Genomic DNA, 14,101 nt, shown 5'->3' with positions numbered 1-14,101 from the left:
TGTTTGTTGGCAGTCTGTATATCTTCTTTGGAGAAATGCCTATTTAAGTCTTGTGCCCATTTTTGGATTGGGTTCTTTGTTTTTTAGCTATTGAGCTGCATGAGCTGTTTATAAATTTTGGAGATTAATCCTTTGTCAGTTGCTTCATTTGCAAATATTTTCTCCCATTCTGAGGGTTGTCTTTTGGTCTTGTTTATGGTTTCCTTTGCTGTGCAAAAGCTTTGAAGTTTCATTGGGTCCCATTTGTTTATCTTTGTTTTTATTTCTATTTCTCTAGGAGGTGGGTCCAAAAGGATCTTGCTGTGATTTATGTCATAGAGTGTTCTGCCTATGTTTTCCTCTAAGAGTTTGATAGTTTCTGGCCTTACATTTAGGTCTTTAATCCATTTTGAGCTTATTTTTGTGTATGGTGTTAGGGAATGATCTAATCTCATACTTTTACATGTCCCTGTCCAGTTTTCCCAGCACCACTTATTGAAGAGGCTGTCCTTTCTCCACTGTACATTCCTGCCTCCTTTATCAAAGATAAGTTGAGCATATGTGCGTGGGTTTATCTCTGGGCTTTCTATCCTGTTCCATTGATCTGTCTTTCTGTTTTTGTGCCCGTACCACACTGTCTTGATTACTGTAGCTTTGTAGTATAGTCTGAAGTCAGGGAGCCTGATTCCTCCAGCTCCATTTTTCGTTCTCAAGATTGCTTTGGCTATTCGGGGTCTTTTGTCTTTCCATAAAAATTGTGAAATTTTTTGTTCTAGTTCTGTGAAAAATGCCAGTGGTAGTTTGATAGGGATTGCATTGAATCTGTAGATTGCTTTGGGTAGTAGAGTCGTTTTCACAAGATTGATTCTTCCAATCCAGGAGCATGGTATATCTCTCCATCTATTTGTATCATCTTTAATTTCTTTCATCAGTGTCTTATTATTCTCTGCATACAGGTCTTTTGTCTCCTCAGGTAGGTTTATTCCTAGATAGTTTATTCTTTTTGTTGCAATGGTAAATGAGAATGTTTTCTTGATTTCATTTTCAGATTTTTCATCATTAGTGTACAGGAATGCCAGAGATTTCTGTGCATTAATTTTGTATCCTGCTACTTTACCAAATTCATTGATTAGCTCTAGTAGTTTTCTGGTAGCATCTTTAGGATTCTCTATGTAGAGTATCATGTCATCAGCAAACAGTGACAGCTTTACTTCTTCTGGAGATCTTTTAATGTCTTTTCTAGAGAGATTTAATATGAATATGTTAAATGGTCTCCAGTTTCCCTGTGGATTATTGACATTTTCAACTCTGCACTTCAATTTTCCCTCAATACATGTAATTTTGTCACGGCTATTTCTGTACTTAAAGATGAGGAACTATATAATTGATTTCTTCATTTTTTCCCCATCTCTTTCCAAGGTACTGAATTTGATTGTGTCTTACGAATGAGGAAAAATGTTAGTCCTTGAGTCAGGACATTGGGCCCTTTACCAAGTAACTCAACCTATCTGGGCTTCAGCTTCTGTATGTGCAGTCAAGAGGCTTGGACTAGCTGACTTTTCAAATGGTGTGTTTCTTTGATTCACTCTCACTTATTGATCTGCTCCTTAAGAAGAGGGTCTGTTCTCATAAAGTAACAACAGTCTTTTCCTAACCTTGGGTTGGGCGGAGTTTAACTGGTCGTACTCAGTTTGTTAGTTCTATTTCCTTCTACGTATGCTTAGCTCTAAATAATTTATATAGCTCTTGTGACTATTTTTAGATCTTATTTTTTTCTTATTTTCTTTTACAGTTTCTCATTTGTTATCGCCAGTGTAGAGGAGCCTGATTGATTTTTAAAATTTATTGATCTTGTGTGTGTGTGCCTTGTTGAACCGTCTTATTAGTTCCTGCTAGTTTATCTGTGGGTTCCTTTGGGTCTCCTAGATAAATGAGCATATTAAATGTAAATAATGTGTTCTTTGGATAAAGTTTATTTTCTTGCTTCTATATATATAGAAGCAATATGTTGAATTGATTTAAATATTTCAATACTTACATACCCGTTATCACAATCTAACGTTCTTGATCTTCTTTTCTTTCAATCAATATTACGTTTTCAAGATTTATCCACGTGAATCCATATAGATCTAGGTCTTTGATTTTTGACCGTTTGCTATTATTTCATCACATGCGTATAGCATCATTTATTTTCCATTCAAGCATTATTGGACAATTGGATTGTTTCCCTCCCTTCTCTAGAACAAACAACGTTTCCTAGAATATCCCTGAAGATGTCTGACAGTCGAGAAGGGCCAGGCTGCCCGAAGGATTGCTACTTGCTTTTAGCCACCTTCCAACAGGCCATCTCCAGCCAGCCATTTGAAGCACAGTGGAAATGAAAACCCCCCCAAATGTGGAGATCTCAGGAGCTTCCTAGAAGGTGGGAGGTTAATGATAGGCATCCTGCTGGGATCCCAGGGGAGTCTGAGCTGGCCTGAAGCTCATCTTCCTGCTCCACCTCTCAAGAGAAATGTGGAGGAAAGAAGACTTCAAAAACTGTGAGTAGGTAGAGGGAGAGATATTGGGGGCCGAAGCTGTGACTGAGGTCTTGGAGTGGGCTGTGAGCACGCAGAGCCTCTAGAGAGCCAGGCTCTGCCTTCTGAGAACTTCTCCCCTAAGGCTGCTCCTAATTCAGGTGATACCAGCCATATAGAGCCGACTTGGCCCACACTGTCACAGAAAGCCTTATCGGAATCTCTTCTTCTTCATACACTCTTGTGTCTGTGACTTGGTTACTGCCTTTGGTGCTCCACTGATGTGAACCACAGTCGCTCGGGGATGGAGGACACTAGTGACCCATCTTGCTCTGTGGCCTCAGTCCACAGCTTGCGGGTAAGGGAAGAGGCCAAATGAAGGTCAAGAAGGAAAGATGGAGTTTGAAGAGAAGACCTGAGTTAAGGGTGTCTTCTCAAGTCTTGATGAATGAAATGTAGCTCCAGTACCTGAAGTCCTGCTTGTTCTCAAGGCTGACCACGGGGCTGGGTGCACTCCGTGAAGCAACTGTATACACTTAGTATTTCCTTGCTTGCTCACACTTGCCCTCCTCTGATACACCCTCTGCAAGACTGATCTTCCCCTGAAACCACTTTCCACCTGCTACTGTCATCTCATGAACATTTGCTTCCCCTTCCTAGTGTCCCCCTAGAATGCCATTGCAGCCAATTCATAATGTGATAATCATGCTTCTTACCATATTCTCAGCAACTTCTGAGAAATTTTATTCACTTTATTCCATAGTCTTCACACATCAATAATCTTCCTTAACTTCCTAGCTGCAGGTTAACCCATTCGGAATCATTTCTTTTTCCTTCTCTCCTTTGGCAAATCCTTTCTATCTTTTAAGGTCTTTTTCTTGTCTCTCTACCATCCTGCCTTCCTGAACTTCTTTTTTTTCCGTTTAAGTAACCTTTCAGTCTCCTTCGCCAATTTCCTCATAAACATTTAGAGTTTATTCCTCACACGTTAGACAGCGGTTTATGAATGGCCAGGCCTAATGGACTCAGAATGAGTTGGCACCCCCGAGGTACCTGTCTTGCTGGGGAGCCACAGGTGAAGGGCTGGCTGCTGGACACATGTTTGCATGGAGTCAGGCTGAGTGGCCTCAGGGTGTTTGCTGTGCACATGTGTGTGTTTCTCCCTAGTTGGTTTCCTCGTCCAGCCACCTGTGACCTCCCTCTATCCAGCCCAGGGAATCCTTCTCATCACAGGGGTAGGATGTTTGTCTCATTTTCCATCACATCCTTTCCCCAAAGTTTGCTTGTGAGTTGTTCCCATTCCAAAGACCTTTCCTCTTTGAAGAGAAAAGAGAAAATCTTGTCTCTCCTTTTCTCTCACTTCACTTCTGCTCTATTATCTCCTCCGTCCAGAATGGCCCACTGACTCAAATGGCTGTAGATCCGAAGATGGCAAGAAATGCCAGCAATTCTGAGATAATAATACGGATGGATCAGGAAAACTTGAAAACCTTTATCCCGCCACATTAAACAAAATTGCACTTCCAGTGTATTCAGAGTCTCAGTGTAGACACACAAATGATATAGAAATTGAAGTACACTCAAGTTTTTCTTTCCTCCTTTCCTGATTTATTCTAATCCTCAAAGTTAACATGATGAACTCTTTGTTAGGTAAAGTTTCAGACATTTTCTACACATGCACACTTTTCTTTTTCTCACCTAAGAGTGTGAACTAGGTCACTTTCAACATGCTGTGATTCTGTGATTCACTGTCTCCCACCAAGTCATCCACTGATAAAGTAATCTGTTTCATGGAGAAATATTTCCAATAGGTAATAGCCAATGTCTGTGGAGTGCTTACTCTGTGTCGGTTTCTTGTAACTACTTTACAGATCTTTTGTACAACGTACCCATGGACCAGGTACAATTATAAAACCCCCAAGTGACAGATAAGTGCAGATAAGTACAAATAAATACAGAGGCCAAGTGACTTGCCCAAGACACTGGAGCAAATCAAAATCCATGCCTCTGTAATCATTTTGCTCTATTGCCTCTGTCTGGGAGGCTTGATGATTTGGCAACTAAAACCTTAAATATCATGTTCCATTTTTATATCTGTGACACAAGCGTGGGGCTGTGATACGGGGTAACTAACCTGACTACTTTTGAAAACCCTTATGCACCTGGATGAAAGTAAGCCAGGGACTGCAAGCTATAGATTGAAGGTTTCCTACCAACTTTTAAAAATAGCTTCTTGAATGCAATTTATGTAATGTCAAGTCTAGGATGTAGTCCAAATAGTAACAGGAAAATGGAGCTATGTAGAAAATTACTTAAAGTTGACAAGTATTGGGAGTGTAGTATTTTTGGGGCCAGCGTGTAGACCACAGGAAAACTTGCTGTTTCCATCCCAAAGGGAAGAGCCCTATGTTGCAACTGCCAAGGTCCCTGGGGCAGCAAGTGTGCTCACTGCTTAGTAAAGAAGCATCCTGAGTTTGATAGAATCATATGGGAGCCTTACATTTGGTTAGCAGTTCTACATTCTTGATGTAATAATATTTTCAGGGTGTGGGAGGGTATCAAGCTCTGAAAATACCCTTGGGGAGATTTGCTTATTAAGTTTGGCTTTTTCAATCTCCCTACTACTTCTTTACTAAACACCAGGCGGTTTCCTTCACTTTTCAGAACCATGTTGTTTTTCCCTTGTCTAATGAACTTTGAAATACTTTTGGATGAGCTATTAAGTTTGGAAAAAAATAAACATCTCTTTAAAATAAGGAAGATAATGACAAGTAGAAAAAGCTCTAAAACAGAGAATATCCTCCATTCTAGCCAATGACTGGGAGTGGAAGGTTCGTGCTCGCTGTCCAGGACGTAGAAATAAAAGCTGAGGAGGCGCTGAGGCGTCTCCTGGATCTCTATAAGCCTCCATCATTTCTGCTGAGTAGGGTTGACAGATAAAATATAGGCTGTTTAGTTAAATATGAATGTCAGAAAAACAACGAGTACATTTTGAAGATAAGTAGGCCCCAAATAGTACATAGGATCTACTTATAGTAAAAATAATGACTTATTATTCATGTGAAGTTCAAGTTTAACTGGGTATCCTGTATTTTTATTTACTAAATCTGCCAGCCCTACTGATGGTCCACAATGGAGGCAGTTGAGGAGCGGTACATGCTGGCTCTCGGACAGTCAGAAATGGCTTCAGCAGATCGAGGTACAGGATGAAATTCTTCTTGGATGTAGCTCAGAAGCCATGGCCAGCAAGTACTGCACGTACTGCCTCGGGTTTCCCCGAGGTGGGGTAAACCTTCCTCTTAATGGCCTTTGGGTAAGTCTGGAAGACCATATCCAAGGGGAGCCCCAAAGTCAGTTTCCTCCTCACAACCATGTTTCCAATTCCTGGAATTGGCTGCATGTGACTCACAAGAGATGAGGAGGTGTGTGGAAATTGGGAGTGTCATAGCTTGAACCCTTTGTAGGTAAAGTTTTGCTGTTCTGAGAGTTTGAACAGGAGCAATGTGAAAGACTCCAGGTCCCCAGGTAGATAGAAATAATCCTGTTCTACTTCTGTGTATGTGACAAGTCTCTAATAGTTCAGAGAGCAAGTATCTGGTCTTAGAAAGACTGATCCAAGCTTGGATGTTTCTGGTGACAAGGCAAGGTCCTGAGTTTCAAGTTCACCTTTTATGGTTGAGGAGACAATAAGGTGGTCAGAAGGGAAATCATGGAGGAGACCTTGGCTTCATCCATTGTGCAGGCTTGTATATGTGGTTCTATGTAGATTGTGTTTCAAAGGTGGAGCTTGTTTACAACTATGAACATTCTCCGATGTGCTTTTTGGACCTTCATTCCCAGAGCGAGAGCAGTGCCGAGGCTCTAGAAATGCCATGGATATTCTGAGCTGTCAGTGGCATTTCCCAGGTACTGTTCCCTTGGTGCCGCTCCTTGAAATGTCCAAAGGGATTATCATCTGTCTTGTGGGCGGGTCCTAGCATTGTGAAAGGAAGCTGCTGCACCTGGCTCAGAGGATCTCGGATGTGGTGGGAGTAGTAGTAGGACTACGACTCTAAATTGTATCACAGCCTATCTATTCCATCTTGAGAGTGGGGTTGGGGGGTTATGAAGGGGGGCTTTTATTGTGCTTTTGTACATTGTACCCTTGAAACTAATTCAATATTTTAAAATTAATTAATTGATTTTGGGCTGCATTGGGTCTTTGTTGCTGCTAGCGGGCGTTCTCTAGTTGCAGTGAGCGGGGGCTACTCTTGGCTGTGGTGCACGGGCTTCTCATTGCAGTGGCTTCTCTTGTTGTGGAGCATGGGCTCTAGGCAGGCAGGCTCCCGTAGTTGTGGCACGTGGGCTCGGTAGATGTGGCACACGGGCTCTAGAGCGCAGGCTCAGTAGTTGTGGCGCGCGGGCTTAGTTACTCCGTGGCACGTGGGATCTTCCCAGACCAGGGCTCGAACCCATGTCCCCTGCATTCGCAGGCATATTCTTAACCACTGCTCCACCAGGGAAGCCCAAGAATTCAGTTTTTTATAAAGAGAAGATTCCTAATATTATTCCAAAATTTTAAAAATATGTAGTTGGATAACACTATGAAAAATTAACTGATATATTCTTTTATTATTTCTCTTTGCTCCCTGGATTTTTTTCCCCATCCAGTCAGCTAGGCACTCTGAGTTCACTGCATTAGGAAGGTAAAGACTCAGCAGAAATGAGGGAGAAAAAAAGAAAATTCTCAGCTTTGGAATGTTCACAACGGAGGCCACAGTAGAACAGGTGAGAATTCTGTGAACAAAAGATAAATGTCGTCTCAAATGTCAAAAAGTATTCTCTGCACTGGGAGGCAGGAGAGGGAGGGAGGGAAGGACTGAAGGAGAGAGATCAGTGTGGCCAGGGACATGGAGACTGTGCTTGAGGACGATATGCCCAGGAAGAGCATCAGAATCTGGAGAAGATTCAGCCTGCACGTGATCATTGCCTCCAGCCAGCACCCTCATCTGAGACCTCGGGAAATTCAGAGAGAGAGTGGGAGTACGTCAGGAGGGCCACACGCATAGTCTGTGTGGCAGGGGTTGTGGCCATTGCCTATTTGTGAGGAGTCCCCAGCAATTTGCAGGCCTCTTCTGGAAAATGCTGGCGGACATCTCTAGTGCTTATGTGAAAGCTTGTTCACAAACCTTGAAAGATACAGATGTAGATGACAGATAGATGCATAGATAGAACAATGTAATTAAATAAAACCTCAGGAAAGGTTTGGAAAATGCCCTTTATTGCATAGGACGTTTCTATGGTCATATGATGTTAGACTGAGTGCCGGTCCCTTCATCCTCCTTCAGACCACGGCATTCTGTCTGCTACTCTCCCGAGGGTCCTTTCTTCTCCCTGGAAGGGATAAAGCAAATGAGGTAGAACAGGAAGAGACGAGCAGCTCTCCAGGCTCTGCTGGTCAGGGTCACCCTCCAGCGTCGCCTTAATGCTCAGAGCCACACACACCACAGGGAGCTTGGCTCCAGATCAACGACCACGCAACGGAGGTTCTGGAACATTTCCATATCTCGGGGGACCTCATTGCCACGTGACTCTCTTTCATATTCCCCTTTGTCACAGAAGGCTAGGTCCAGTGGTCAGGGTGAGATCTCGGCTCAGGCCCCAGGCTCTCAGACCTCAAAGTTCTGGTCCTGCAAGGGCCCCTGTCCTCTCTTCAGACCACTCCTGGCTCTCTCTGCCGAGAAGGAGCTGCTGGGAGTACGTCCTCTAAGAGTTGAGGTCCATCGTGCAGACCCTGAGAAAACTCCTAGGAAAAGGCTCCACCTTCTTGATTAAGTCAACAGAGCTCAGTTCCTTTGGTAGTGCTGGGTGTGTCCCAAGCTGATGCAACTGCAGAGCCATTAGGTCAACCAGCACATGTGTGCGGCCCCTTCCCTTAGACTCCTCTGGGCCCTCGTGACATAGGCTCAGAAGACTGCCAGCCTCAAGCCTTACCTCTTCCAAGGGACGGCCACACCGTCTTCCAGGACTTCTGTCCCATGAATCTCAGTTGCTGTGTGGAAATGAAAAGAGAGAAAAGACCCTACCTGCGGGGTCTCTTCGGGCTGGGGCCTTCCCCCGTGGGCTGCTCTCCCTCATTCTCCTTTTCTTCTTGCTTCTCTTCCTCCTCCTCCTCCTCCTCCTCTTCCTCGGGGGTGCTCTGGATTCCACATTGCCCATCAGCTTGGCCATGGTGAGATGAAAGACACGGCAGCTGAAGCCCTCCAGGACGCCGAACTTCACGTGCTGTTGGAGGATCTCCAAGGTGGGGAAGACCCGGCAGCAAGCCATGCACCTGAAGCCGGTCTCCATGGTCACCATCCAGTCCGCTGTCTTGGCGCTGGGTCTCTCCTCGACGGCAGGTGACCCTGATGGGCTGCCTGGCTCTGCCCTTTCCTCATACTCTTTCTCCTCCCCAGTGGGCTCACTGTCAGACAGGAGGCTTTCGGTGGACACATCAGAAGAGGGGTCAGTGGCTACTGCGCACACATCCTCAGGAAGGGTCACTTCTTCTATCCTCAGCTGCTTTTCAGGCAACTCCAAGGGTTTCTTTGTCTTCCAGGAGACAGCGACACCCTTGTTCACTTGTACCTGCATGTAGTATATTTTCATGCCCCTTTCCTCCTTGTCTGGGTGCAGATAGTTCTTACAGGGTGAAGAGGGTGAGGAGGAGACACAGTATGATGGGGAAGCAGTCTCTCCTTCTTCCTGATCCTGGACTAGGGGCTGGGCAGTGTCTCGATGAAATCTCCGGATTCCTGAAAAAGGAAATTAAAAACATAATAACATGCATGGGCCATGCCGGAAGCTGAGGGAGCAGGTGTGGTAGACGAGAGAGGGACATTTGCATGACATAGCTATGTCGTGAGCTTGGTGTCTGTTGGCCGTAGGACGGAGTGGTGTATCTGGTGTCATCTGTGGGCTTTTCATGTGCGTGGGGGGGATACTGGAGCGGTGTCTGTATACAGGGGTGTGGAGTATGGTGGTGAGGGCTGTGGAATGTGAGGGATGCGGCTGGATGCGTGTACGACGAGGAGTGTGAGTTTGGGAATATCGGTGGTGCATTCCTTGTGGCATGGGGCCGTGGTGCAGGAGAGGAGCATTGTGGATCACGTGCTTGGGGTTTATGTGTGCACTGAGAAGGGCTGTGCCTGGAGGGCGCATGGATGTGTGAGCTGTGTGGACCTGAGCTGGATGGTCCTGCTCTGAGCCTGGAGGTCTATGATGCAGAACTCTGTCCTTCTCTGGAAGCAAAGGCAAAGACAAAGCCTCCATTTTCCTCTGAAGATGCTTAATCTGGTCCCTCTTCCCTCCACCTCAAGCTCAGACCTTTCCGGCCCCTGCTCCTTGACTTCCCCACCATGGTAGTAGCAGTATTCACACACACACACGCAGACTCAGCTGGCATCCACGCCCTCGTAACAGCTCAGCCATCCTGCCCAGGCTCTTCCACAGAGCCCTCATCACCTCTGATGACCCTGGATTTCCTCTCAGCCTCCCTGGGATCTGTGTGCCTCCTGCCTCACAGCCAAGCACCCCCTCACCTGAGGAGCCCCGCGCCCTTACCAGCGTAGATGAGCTTGCGCGGAGTAGAAGTACAGAAGAAGTATTTAGAGGCAGAGGAGACCTCCCCTGCCCCTGGGCTGCAGCCTTGGGCCACCACAGTGGATCCAAGCCGAGGGGGATCCTCTTGTGACTTCGAGATTCCTGAGGGAGGAATGAAAGGCTCAGGGTGGGTTCATCAGTCCTCTGTGCACAAATATTTACTGAGTGTGTGACACGTGTCAGGTGCAGTGAATACACACAGTTGAGAGTGTGGTTCCCAGTGGATACTCCAGGATTTAATTCCAGTCAATACTTATTCTCTCACTGTCTTGTTGGTAATGTAGGCCTCGGTGGTGACTGTGAGTGTGTGGGAAGAGTGAGTGATGTGTATCAGTTATGACTGTGGTGAGTGTGGGGTTGGCGTGGGGAGCCCAGTGCAGATGTGTCTATCTGTGTCTGTGGCCTTTGTGTGCATGGTTTCTGTTCACAAGTCAGGAATTCTGGGACATGTAACTTTTCCTCATTCCACGGTGTGGCTTGTATTTATGGTGTGTGTTCATTCATTCATTCACCAAGATTCAGTGAGCAGCTACTCCTGTGTATCCGGCACTCTTCCATTGTTGTAGTCTCTGGTAATGCTGCACATTCTAGTAGGGGAAGACACACACTAAACAAAACTCCAATAAATATATAATACATCAGCTGGTGGTAAGTTTATAAGGGTTGCCAGACTTAGTGAACAAAAATACAGGGCACCCAGTTAAATTTCAGTTTCAGATAAACCCAGAATAATTTTTTAGTGTAAGTATTCCCATGCAGTATTTGGTCTTACTTATTTTGAGTGTAAGTATGGCCCATACAATATTTGGGACATCCTGATACTGAAACATTACTTGTTGTTTATCTGGAATTCAAATTGAACTGGATAGCCCATATTTTCTCTGGCAACCCTGACATGGGTTAGTGAGACTGTGGTTTACTGTGGTTTGTACAAAGCGGGTATGGCATTACTCAAGAATGTGTTGTAAGTGTGGTGTGTATGACACGTGACTCGTTTTTATAGAGGTATTTAGAGATGGCTGAAGTTAGCTGTGTTTGTGCGAGAGTTGAGGCGATACATATATATATAGTGTGTGTGTGTGTGTGTGTGTGTGTGTGTGTGTCCTATATAGATAGTGTGCGTGTCTATATACATATCTCATCTCCAGCGTTTGGTGTTGGAGGAAAGGATTGTGATACAGGTGGGTTGTATGAGAACGTAGTACAAGAGGGATGCGTGTATATACCTCCATGTGCTGTGTATGGTTTAATAAGGAAGTTATATGTGGGGTGTGTGATATTCTTGCTGTATCAGAGTGTACATGGGTGTATGAGTTACTGTCTCATAAAACACCCCTAACAAGAATTCTGTATACACTCTTACGTACACCGAGTGTCAGCCAGGTCCAGGCAGGGTGACAAGAACTTTACCATGCAGACTTTGTATCTGGTAAGCACTCTACCCCCATTCATCCCGCTCTTCTCTGCAATACCACAAACACACAGACACACACACACTCACACACACACACACACTCACACACCCACACACACAGAGGAACATAGAGAAAAATATTCTGAATGGTCAGGGGCGGTCATTGCCTTCCCCAGCCTGTCCCAGCCACTGCCTGAAAATCTGCCTGCTGTCTAGAGCTCCATTCCCAGGGCCCATCCTACAGTCTCCAGGGCCCTGGGCCTGGTAGGAGCTACTGGGCTCTAATCTGGGGCAGAGGCCTCTAGCTGGAGCTCTGGGGTGACCACCCCTCTCCCAGGGCAAGCTACTCGCCTACATTTAATGCACGCAGGCACCCCGTGGCCCGTGGCTCTCAGAGCTCCCCGCAGGACCCTGAGGCCATTTCTCACCCCCGCCCACGCGGTCTCAGTCTCTGGAAAACCCTTCCCTTCCCTTGATCTCCTTTGGGAAATTCTTCCTGTTGAAGGAATAAAATCTCCTTGCTTTCCATATGACACCATCCCTAGACAAACAATCTTCTTTCGAAGTGCATTCCACTTGTCAAGATGTTTTTCAACAGGGCCTTCAACTCATGGGGCTTCTCTTTCCACTTTGGTAAAAGAGGCCAAGCAACTCCTGGGTCTCTCTCAGCATCCTTGCATCCTTCACATCCCCCACCTCATGAGCCCAGGGAAAGATCCAAGAGAATAAGAGAGAAATCGGGGACTGAGAAAAGCTGCACCTCTAGGTCTGTGCAAGCAGGCTGCAGCCTGCTATGAGTCCGACAAAGCTCCAGGCCCGGCTGCCCCAGGAGAGAGTCCTCAGACCAGCGGAGCTGACCTCCCCCATCTCCCAGGGGGCATCTGGCCGTTCTGTGCCATCTCACACCACAGGGACCCTCCGGATGGATACGGCAGCATCAGTGAGACAAGGTCTCTCGCTCCCTGCTTCACAGGTGACACGTTCTCAGTCCCCCGCTTCCTAGAGAAGGTTCAGTTTGGCAGAAACCCATGTGCCCCAGACAAGTTGCCCCCCACATACCTCCTCCGTTCTCGGCAGTTTCCTGGGACTCTTCATTTTCCAGATGTTTCCTCTTTTGTCGCCGTTCCATCGTACCAACTAGAAGTCTCCCTTAGAAGATGCCTCAAGAGATGTCCAACTCCTCCTCTTCCCTACAGGTTGGCCCTTGTTGGCTCTTGGGCAATCCGTTGAAATGATTCAATACAAATAAAAATAGTCAAGTCTCCTAAATGGCTGAAAAACTTGTGCCACTTAGTGAACCAGCAGGACTGCCTAGTGCTCACCAGGGCTGTTACGTTTGCAAGGTTGCCAGGCGCACAGCGGAATTCTGTGACCTCAGTGATGACATCAGAGCATTCGGTGGACCTAGGTTGAGCACAGTGTCTGCAATAGCACAGGCCCCATTTTCAAGAACAATTCCTTTTTCCCAGCCGAACCTTTCCCGTGAAAGGGAAAGGTTCATACCATATCTATTATAAATTGTATCATACCATGTCTATTATAAAATTAACATTTTCATTGGAGAACTTTTTTTTTTTTTTTTAGTTTCTGCTTTATAACAAAGTGAATCAGTCATACATACACATCTGTTCCCACATCCCTTCCCTCATGCATCTCCCTCCCTGCCACCCTCCCCATCCCACCCCTCCAGGCGGTCACAAAGCACCGAGCTGATCTCCCTGTGCTCTGCGGCTGCTTCCCACTATCTATCTACCTTACGTTTGGTAGTGTATATATGTCCATGCCTCTCTTTCGTTTTGTCACAGCTTACCCTTCCCCCTCCCCATATGCTCAAGTCCATTCTCAAGTAGGTCTGTGTCTTTATTCCCGTTTTGCCCCTAGGTTCTTCATGACATTTTTTTTTTAATTCCATATATATGTGTTAGCATACGGTATTTGTCTTTCTCTTTCTGACTTACTTCACTCTGTATGAGAGACTCTAGGTCTATCCACCTCATTACAAATAGCTCAGTTTCGCTTCTTTTTATGGCTGAGTAATATTCCATTGTATATGTGTGCCACATCTTCTTTATCCATTCATCCGATGATGGACACTTAGGTTGTTTCCAGCTCCGGGCTATTGTGAATAGAGCTGCAATGAATGTTTTGGTACATGTCTCTTTTTGAATTATGGTTTTCTCAGGGTATATGCCTAGTAGTGGGATTGCTGGATCATATGGTAGTTCTATTTTTAGTGTTTTAAGGAACCTCCATAGTGTTCTCCATAGTGGCTGTACCAATTCACATTCCCACCAGCAGTGCAAGAGTGTTCCCTTTTCTCCACACCCTCTCCAGTATTTATTGTTTCTAGATTTCTTGATGATGGCCATTGTGACTGGTGTGAGATGATATCTCATTGTAGTTTTGATTTGCATTTCTCTAATGATTAATGATGTTGAGCATTCTTTCATGTGTTTGTTGGCAGTGTGTATATCTTCTTTGGAGAAATGCCTATTTAAGTCTTGTGCCCATATTTGGATTGGGTTTTTTGTTTTTTAGCTATTGAGCTGCATGAGCTGTTTATAAATTT

At 45.4% G+C, this 14,101-nt stretch overlaps 1 pseudogene; it reads right to left on the bottom strand.

Annotated features, from left to right (window-relative positions):
- Positions 1 to 8,592: 8,592 nt before the first annotated feature.
- Positions 8,593 to 12,661, bottom strand: LOC132480096 (protein FAM170A-like; annotated as a pseudogene).
- Positions 12,662 to 14,101: the final 1,440 nt, after the last annotated feature.

This window comes from Mesoplodon densirostris, chromosome 19, assembly GCF_025265405.1.
Source record: "Mesoplodon densirostris isolate mMesDen1 chromosome 19, mMesDen1 primary haplotype, whole genome shotgun sequence".
Taxonomy (NCBI): Eukaryota; Metazoa; Chordata; class Mammalia; order Artiodactyla; family Ziphiidae; genus Mesoplodon; species Mesoplodon densirostris.
Note: the sequence above shows the minus strand (reverse complement) of the source record. Positions and strands in the feature narration are given on the sequence as shown.